Source organism: Magnolia sinica, chromosome 8 (assembly GCF_029962835.1).
Source record: "Magnolia sinica isolate HGM2019 chromosome 8, MsV1, whole genome shotgun sequence".
NCBI lineage: Eukaryota > Viridiplantae > Streptophyta > Magnoliopsida > Magnoliales > Magnoliaceae > Magnolia > Magnolia sinica.
In genome coordinates, this window is record NC_080580.1 from 91,588,317 (window position 1) to 91,598,048 (window position 9,732).

Genomic DNA, 9,732 nt, shown 5'->3' on the forward strand with positions numbered 1-9,732 from the left:
GAGCCGAGAATGGGGTACTACGGAGGCTGTCGGCACCGGATTCGGCGATCGGGATTCCTGTGAATCCGATTTTCGGGTTTGGGTCGTGACAGGTTTAATAGTAGTGAATTTGATTATTGTGTCTAGTTTAGATCATTGAGCGATGGAGAATTCATTATATTGGTATCGTATGTTGATGATATGTTTATTGTCAATCATAACATATCTGAGATCAACATATTGAAGACTCAATTATTTAGGACATTCGAGATGAAAGATCTGAGAGCTACAAAGAGGATTCATGGCATTGATATACACACAGATAGAAAAATGAGCAGGTTAGAGTTTTCTCACCCAGAATACCTTAAGAGGGTATTGGTCAAGTTTAAGATGGACAAGGCTAAATCAATTAGCACGCCCCATGCTGCTAACTTTTGGCTTTCTTTAAAGTAATGTCCTACTATAGATGAAGAAAAATGGCTTACATCTCATGTGCCATACTCAAGCGTAGTTGGCAGCTAGATGTATGCCATGGTCTTTACGAGATAGAATATTTCGCATGTAATGGGTATTGTGAGCAAAGACATGTCAAACCCTAGCAGGCAACATTGGAAGGCATTGAAACGACTACTCTGATTTTTATGAGATACGAATAACTATGTCTTGACATTCGAAAAATCAGAAGACAAACTTATAAACTGTGTAGATTTTGATTATATAATGAAAAATATAAGGTTGACTTTCGGTTACTCGTTTGTATTAGCGGGTTGAGCGATCAGTTGGATGTTCAAGTTTTAATCTATGGTTGCTCTTTCCACAACTGAAGTTGAGTATATAGCAGTGAAATATGTATTCAAAGAAGGTGTTTGGTTGAGAGGAATGATGAATGAGTTGGGTCTTCAGTAGGAGGTCGTTCTTATGAATCGTGACAACGAAAACGCTATTAATTCGGCAAAGAACTAGATTTACCATTCTAAAACTAAACATATTGATGTTCGTCATTATTTTATTTGACGGGTGTTGAGGAAGGTAGTGTTACTCTTGAGAAGATCCATACGAGAATGAATCTGATGGATATGCTCACAAATGTGATTTTTGCATAGAAGTTCAAATTTTGTTATACTTCTATAAGACTAACAAAGGTTTAATGAAGATGGTTTCAACACAAAAGGCGATGATTAAACTACGATATAGTCAATCAGTGATGGAGAAAGTAACTTAAAACAATGGAGTATGAAGATTGAAATCATGATGGAGATTATTGAAATTTGTGCCTTCAATATGGTATAAAACAAGAGAGTTCGATCGATCGACTCTAGCCTCGGTCAATTGAGAAAATCTTGAATTTTCTCAATTAACTCTCCGGATAGTTTTGGACATGTTCGGTAGATCAAACGTGGTGGCTCGATCGATCGAGATCAATTCAAAGTAACATGTTAGCTCCTTGGACAGTTTTGAGCATGTTCGATTGGAGGCTCGATCGATTAACATCGATTGATCGGTAGTTAGATTGACAATGCACGCGGTCATTTAATCGCGTTATTTGTTGTCTAATTTAGGTGTAATTCTATATAAGGGTTTGTAACACGGAATTAAGGTACGAAAAACTTGTCCAAAGGAAAGTTAAGATTTTGAGAAGGTTTTCTCATCTATAAGTTCATATCATCTTTTGTAATTCATTTTTATATTGAATTGTTTATCGTATTATGCCGTGGTTTTTTCTCACACTAATATTTCATATAAATTATATATTCTTTACACTTGTTTTGTTTATCTTTTATTCATATAATTATATTTGAAATTTGCTTTCATGGCTCTCAACAAAACTTATGTGCAAGGTCCCCCTGAGTCCCCCTCGAAGAGGTTACGCATCTTATGCTGCGGCATGTGCCGATGTGGCCCATAGATGTGAACAAATTGTCATAGCACTTTAGGACTGTACACGAACTGAGTTGGCTCGGTTAGCTCGCTCGACTCGACTCAAACTCGACTTGAATCAAACTCAGGTCAAACCAGTTCGGTGACTCGGTTTCTTTGAAATTGATGTTGCTCACCAAGTGTTTGATGAAATGACTCAACGAAGTGTCGGTTGGTGGCAAGGAAGGTATGTTTCATCAGACAAATTCCATTTTTTTTCTTGATTTTGATGTTGCCTATAAGGTATTTGATGAAATACCTGTAAAACCGCGGCTAGTGTTTTACATTCAGTGAGAATTTAAAGGTACAGTCCATGTGTTTATGAAAATGCTATATAGGTGAATTCGGCACGGTCTTGGCTCGAACTTGGCTCAAATTGACTTGAGTTGCTAACCCAGTCAGGCTCGAGGACTGAGCCGAGCCAAGCCGAGCCGAGTTCAAACGCGGTTCAACTTGTGCACGGCTCTATAATAAGCACATAGATGAGAACAAATCATCTATGACTTGGATATTGATATATTGCGTAGATCCACGTGATGCGGTTTGCCAGGTGTCAAATTTCTGTGGGCTTCCCATGATGTATGTGTTTTATCAAGGCAATTTATTCATTGAACCTAAAATTGAGGCACATTGGAATCTAAGTGGAACACACTATAAGAAACAGTTGGAATTGATTTGTGTAGGAAGTTTTTATAGTGGGAGTTTAATCACCACTATTTCCTGTGGCGTGTAGCAACTGAGATTTAGATCCGTTTCTGTAACGACCTTGGAATTTTTGTGCTAATCTTTCCTTAAGTAGTTGTTTTTGGGGTAATTAGCGCTTTACTCGATTGCTTGTGAAATTCGCATCAATCACTTTAAATTGTATCTGCATGGCTCTAAGCGTGTAGATTAGTGAGCGCTACGTTACTCTGAAATCTGGGATCCATTGCTAAATCCAGTTGTTCTGGGGAATTTTTGGAAGATCTGGATCGGACCTGGACCGCGCGTCGAAAGTCCGATAGCGATGATCTTAGGCTGTTGCGGTCACCGAGTTGGGCTTGACTATCATCTCGAAAATCAAGTCCATGTGACGTTCTGGGTCGATTTGCTTGTGTTCGGAGTGAAGAGTGTGAGAACGGTTGGAATTTAATAAGCTTTTATGAAATCTGATTCGTGTCGCTTGCGTGACGATTTTAAGCTATCTGACCGTTGGATTCTGACCCAATTTCATCCTCTGATCATGATGGTTGGCCCAGACATATCCTAGTGCTTGTGGACCTGATCGAGATTCCGTGACCATTGAATTGAGTGTGGTCCGCCACGGCTGATCTGAAGAGCCGGTCGGTACGAAAACTCAGTCTGACCTAGATCCATAGTTAGTGAGCTTAAATCCGACCTTTCGTGGTTATAGGCCCACCAGAAGTGCTTCGTTGGATCGAGAAAGGCTTACTTTGGTTATAACCTAAGTATACCTTGTCCCTAGGGTTATTTTCATCAAGAATAGGCCTATTTATAGTCCTTAAACCCTAGCTCTCTTTTCCATCCATACGATTTTCTCTAACCCTAGCTTGGAAAGAGAGTGGAAAAGAGAGAGAAAGTGAGAGAGATAAGTTGGTGAATCACCTTGGATTCCTCCTTGTTCTTCTTTATCTTTGAACCTTCACTTTGAATCGTTCTTCTGACGGTTTTGAGTTCTTTTGGGGTAAGTTAACCTAACCCTAACCTGTGTTAGAGCTTAGATTAGACTTGGTATTGTTGTATCTCATTTCCATCTTTGTTCTAGGGTATTCTAACGCCGTTGACGAAGACAACTCGTCTAAATCAGTTCGGTGGTTCTTTCTTCGCTTAAGGTGAGGACTTTAAGTGTATAGGTTATGGTTTTCAAGGCTTTCAACACCAGTTAGTGATTTATTCTTGTTATGGATGAGATTTCACATGTCAAATGTTATGTTTACATTGCTTTCCTGATATGCATGTGCTATGGTGAGATTTGTGTATTCTATGTGTATTTATAAAGTACCGTATACATATAAAATATGCACTTGTGTTTGTCATGATTATTTGTCATGTATGTATGCTAAATGCATGTATGACAACTCCTTAGTAAAAGGAATTGCCTAAGTGCATGTATTTCAACATACGTCATGTATGTTGTTCCATGTATGCTAAGTGTTTGTAGAAATGCATGAATGATCTAAGTGTAACTGATTACACTAATTGTGGGCGTTGAGAAGTGATTCTCAATACTCCTATTGATGCGCATGATTTCCTTTATGCAGTTACATTCCAAGTTATTTCGCTCAAGGGAGGAACCCCAACAAGCGACTCAATCAGAGAGAGACGGGCCGAAGTCTTCGAACCCTTAGGAGGCATCCCTACATTCAACAGAGGATGCAACCTGTTAGATTCTAAGTCACATAATCCATCCACACAACAACACAGCACAACTCCAAAGGCAAACAACATGCATTCCACTAATCAAAATCGTCGCAATACAAGTAGTGCAGCAATACATGAATCACGACTAGGAAAGCATGAAAACAACAACATCTAACACTTCAACAACCACAGCAACTACAACCACCACAAACAACTACAACAACTATACAACTACAACACTCCAACTACAAGCCAACAACGGCTACACACAGAAAGAAAACATAAACAAAGTAAAAGACGGCCACGACGACAGCTACTCGTCGGAATCAGGAGATGGAGGCGGAGCACCCTTATCCTGTAAGCAATACAGGATAGACTTCAGAGTCCGAGACACCTTCTAAAACTTATGTTTAACAAGGCCTCGAAGATCAACCATATCCTGGCGTAAAGCAGCTTGCCCTTCTTCAAGCCGTGTAAGACGGGCATCTCTGGCAATCTGCTCTGCACCCTGCTCTGGGGCCACAGGAGGAAAGCTATCACTCGAATCCTGTGCCTCATCTCCCTCCTCGTCTTGCTCTGTTTCTTCCTCAGACTCCGCACCACCTTCAGCAAAACTCTTATCATCACCGCTCTCAGACTCAGCCTCACCCTTTGAGGCAAGCCGACCAGAACCAACCTCCATCAGCTTGAGAGTCCTCAGATTGATATGACGAACATGAACCGGCTTCTCAGCTCTAAGCTTATAGCCAAACTCATGTGCGATCTTGCAAATGAGGCGGCCAAAGGGAAACGACTCGGTCCTTCTACTCAAACGAGCGATGAGAATAATCTGGCGCAGGACGTACGTCGGCACACACAACTTCGCTTCCTGCCCCACCTGATATAGAAAATCCACCATCAGGCGCGTACACTCGTTGCGGTTGCTCCACCTTGGATATACATTGAACGTAAAGATGTGGTGAAGCAAACGGAAGTCGTCCGTCATGAAGGAGCTAGAAGACTCCTATTCGGCTGTCATTCGACCAGACGACCACACAAGGATCGGGTGCGACGATCCCTCTCGCGCACACTGTCCACATTCTTCTCGCTGGCATGCACTTCCCCAAGTGGCACCTTCAAGAGTTGGGATATCAAAGCAACATTGACAATACCAACTCGACCGCTACCACAGGAAATCTTAAACTGCAGAGGATCCAGCGAAGGCTCCAGAATGTTGGCATAGAAGGCCCGAACAGTGCTAGCATTCGCGCGATACTCGCCTTCAAACAAGGGACCCCAACCAGCCCCTTCTAGGCGCTCCAACAAGAAGAACTCACCAAAGAGCCGCGGGTCAACATGAGCCTCAAAAAGGACTCTACGCCCTTCATAAACTCCATGCGACAATTCCGCCAACAAGGTCCTACTAACGGGAGCTCGAGGATCCAGGTCCCGCTTCATCTGGAATTCACGCGTGGCGGACGTGCTCGCGGCGGCTCCTCTTGGCCTCCGTGCACGGGTTGGGCGGCTCGGCCCGGCTTCATCCACGGGCGCTCTCTTCTTCCCCATCAAGGAAAGAAGGGAAGAAATGGAAAAGATGGCCGTCACAATCTCAAAGAGGGCCATGAGAAATGAGAAAAAGGGAGAAATAGGAAGATGGTGAAGCTTCCACACAACTATTAGCCAAATAGGAATTGCAAGGACTCCAGTCAGATCCGCAGGCGGGTCCATCTCGGGCCGGTGTTGGGTCGACACCGATGGCTCCTCCAGTCACGCCCTTGGTTCCTGGGCCAAGCCGTGCACCTTCATCTACTCCACCTGTTGATAGGTTTGAGCAGATGATGTTGTTGATGCAGCAGCAGCAGATTCAGCAGCAGCAGCAGCAGCACCAGCAGCAGGAGTTCCTCTCCTCCATAGCTGGCATCTTTGCTCAGTCAGTAGGGGCGACTCCACCTGTTTCACCTATGCCTTCATCTGGGAGTGCCAGTGCCAGTGTCAGTGCCAGCGGCACATTCGAGCGATTCCAGCGCTTGCAACCTCCTACTTTTGCGGGTTCTCATAGACCCAAGGAGGCCGAGTATTGGATTGACCGCATCTCTAAGATGCTCAGACCGTTGCACTGCTCTGAGGTCGAGCAGGTTGAGCTTGCCACCTTCATGTTTGAGAAGGAGGCCAGTTTGTGGTGGGACAGTGTGCTTCGCACTGTCGAGGAGGACTTCGTGTGGTCGTGGCAGGCGTTTGAGGCGCGCTTCCACGAGAAGTATTTCCCGGTGACGTACCGACATGAGAAGGAGAGTGAGTTCCTTCGCCTCCGTCAAGGAGGGTTGTCGGTTACGGAGTATGAGAACCGGTTTACTGAGTTGGGGCGGTATGTTCCTTTGATCCTGGGTGATCAGCCGATGAGGATGCAGCGTTTTTCTGAGGGACTGCGACCTGAGATCCCAGCGAAGATTTGCTGTGCTAGCATTTCTTCATATGCGGAGCTGGTGAGCATGTCCTTGCGAGCAGAGCAGGACGGAGATAGAGCTTCCCGCATGCGAGCACCGATGGCTCCTAGGCCGCGACCGGACTTTCAGGGTGCACCTTTCCTCGGCAAGAGGCCGCGTATTTATTCTCCTCCTAGGCATTCAGCGCCGCCCGCTCAGCAGATAAGAGCTGATCTGAGGTGTTCTTATTGTGGGAAAGTGGGGCACTTGGATCGTTTCTGCTTCTCCCGTATGCGAGCAGGTGGTTTTACTCCACCGCAGAGGGTTAGCCGTCCGATGCCTCAGGTTATTTCTCCTCCTCTTCTTCGATCAGCCCCAGCTCATCCATCCTTCAGACCTGCAGTTCCTGGTTTCCGGCCACCTCAGCGGCCCATGGTTCCTCCGCCGAATCGTCAGCAACAGGCTCGTGTTCATACGCTTTCAGCTGAAGCGCCTATGTCTGACTTGGTGCCGAGGTCCTTTGAGGTGACAGCTCATATGGAAGGTATTCCCGTTTCTGTGTTAGTGGATACAGGGTCCACTACTTCTCTTATTTCTTATGCGACAGTTAGGCGTTTGGGTTTGAGATCTGTTCCTATGCAAGGAGTGACGCTTACTACCGCTACGGGGATGTCCTCTGCCTTGGGCAAGCGTTGTATGGATTGTTTGGTCGATCTGGAAAGTGGATCGATCTGTGTTGATTTGCTAGTCGCACCGCTTTATCACTACGATGTTAGTATGGGTATGGATTGGCTCACGAGGATGCGAGCTGAGATTGATTGTAAAGCGAGATCAGTGACGATCTATGGACCTGAGGGCGAGACTGTTACTTTTCCAGTTCAGGTCAGTTACCCTCTTCGTATTGATTTTTATTCTTCTCTGTTGGAGAGTTCGGCCGAATCGGCGTTGGTTAGTACGCCGGTAGTTCAGGAGTTTGAAGATATGTTTGAGTCGATTCCTGGATTACCTCCTCAGCGTGAGATTGATTTTGCTATCGATCTTATGCCTGGTGCGGTGCCCATTTTTTTACCCACCTATCGGATGCCTCCGAGTGAAATGGAGGAGTTGAGGAAGCAGATAGATGGTTTGCTGGAATTGGGTTTTATTCGGCCCAGTGTGTCTCCTTGGGGAGTACCTGTTTTGTTTGTGAAGAAGAAGGATGGTTCCTTGCGATTGTGTATTGATTATCGCAGGCTGAATCTGGTAACTGTGAAGAATAAGTACCCCTTGCCTAGGATTGATGATCTGTTTGATCAGTTGAAGGGGGCATAGTACTTTTCGAAGGTTGATCTAACCCTAACTTGTGTTAGAGCTTAGATTAGACTTGGTGTTGTTGTATCTCATTTCCATCTTTGTTCTAGGGTATTCTAATGTCATTGACGAAGACAACTCGTCTAAATCAGTTCGGTGGTTCTTTCTTCGCTTAAGGTGAGGACTTTAAGTGTATAGGTTATGGTTTTCAAGGCTTTTAACACCAGTTCGTGATTTATTCTTGTTATGGATGAGATTTCACATGTCAAATGTTATGTTTACATTGCTTTCCTGATATGCATGTGCTATGGTGAGATTTGTGTATTCTATGTGTATTTATAAAGTACTGTATACGTATAAAATATGCACTTGTGTTTGTCATGATTATTTGTCATGTATGTATGCTAGATGTATGTATGACAACTCCTTAGTAAAAGGAATTGGCTAAGTGCATGTATTTCAACATACGTCATGTATGTTGTTCCATGTATGCTAAGTATTTGTAGAAATGCATGAATGATCTAAGTGTAACTGATTACACTAATTGTGGGCGTTGAGAAGTGATTCTCAATACTCTTATTGATGCGCATAATTTCCTTTATGCAGTTACATTCCAAGTTATTTAAATTCAAGCATTACCTATGCTCTCATTTATGTTAAGTTGATGTTCTTCAAGTGCTGGTGTACCATGATTTGAGTTGTTATTCCATTACTGTCTTACATTTCATATGAATATCTGTAGTAGTGTAAAGTGTTTGGGACTATGAATAATCCAGGAAATTGGTAATCGGCCTTGAGATTGTGGCTGAGGCTGCTTTCGCCACAGAGGACGAGTTTAGACGAACCCGAGTCATATTAGAGTTGTCGGCAGTGGTTTGGCCACGCGGAGTGTTTGCGCACTCTATGTCGCTCAACTCAACGTGCGCTCGTGCTAGTCGAGTTCGTCAAATAATCCGATTGTCCGATGTATGTTAACCATGTATGGACGCTACTACTTGAATCTAGGGTACCGAACTTACCAGTGACATCCTATTAACTATGGTACTTGATCCGCTAAGACTCATGAGCCGGACATGGTGGTATGGGACACCGTGGTCGAGCTGTCGGCCTACGCTGGGGTGACAAGCCTCCCCGTAGTGACCAGTGAGCAACTAAACTCGTGAGCCGATTATGGTGGTATGGGACACTATATTCGTGCTGTCGGCCTACATTGATTGGTGACGAGCCCTTTGTAGTGACCTCGAGTATACGTGGATACCGCAAGGAGGTGACGAGCCGATCTGTGGTAGTAAAGGCATGAAAGGCGTGCATTGATTGGTGACGAACCCTTTGTTACGACCTCAAATATATGATCGTATGAGATGTCTAGGATTGACGACCCTAGTATGGATCACTGTTTGGATGGTGATATGAGGAAGGTATCTTAGCTTCCCAATCCTGTTGTGTGAAACGGACTAATAACAACTTGGTAATCATATCCATGCACCGCATTTGCATGTGCTTTGTAGATGTGGCGCACTTTAAGGCGATGTCATGCGTAACGTAAGATGAAGACGCTGAGGGTGTACGCGTGAGGGCACGTATCATACCGCATTCATACTTGCATTAACAAGAGTACTTAGGATTTATTTAATTGTCCTGCTTTATCATTACTGTTTGATTGAACTGATAACATGTTAACCAATACCTTATTGTTCCACTGAGTTGATCATTCACTCCCACGTTTCTGGGACGGTGTTAAACACCCACCAGACTCTGTCTTAGGCCCTGATGTTGCAGATGT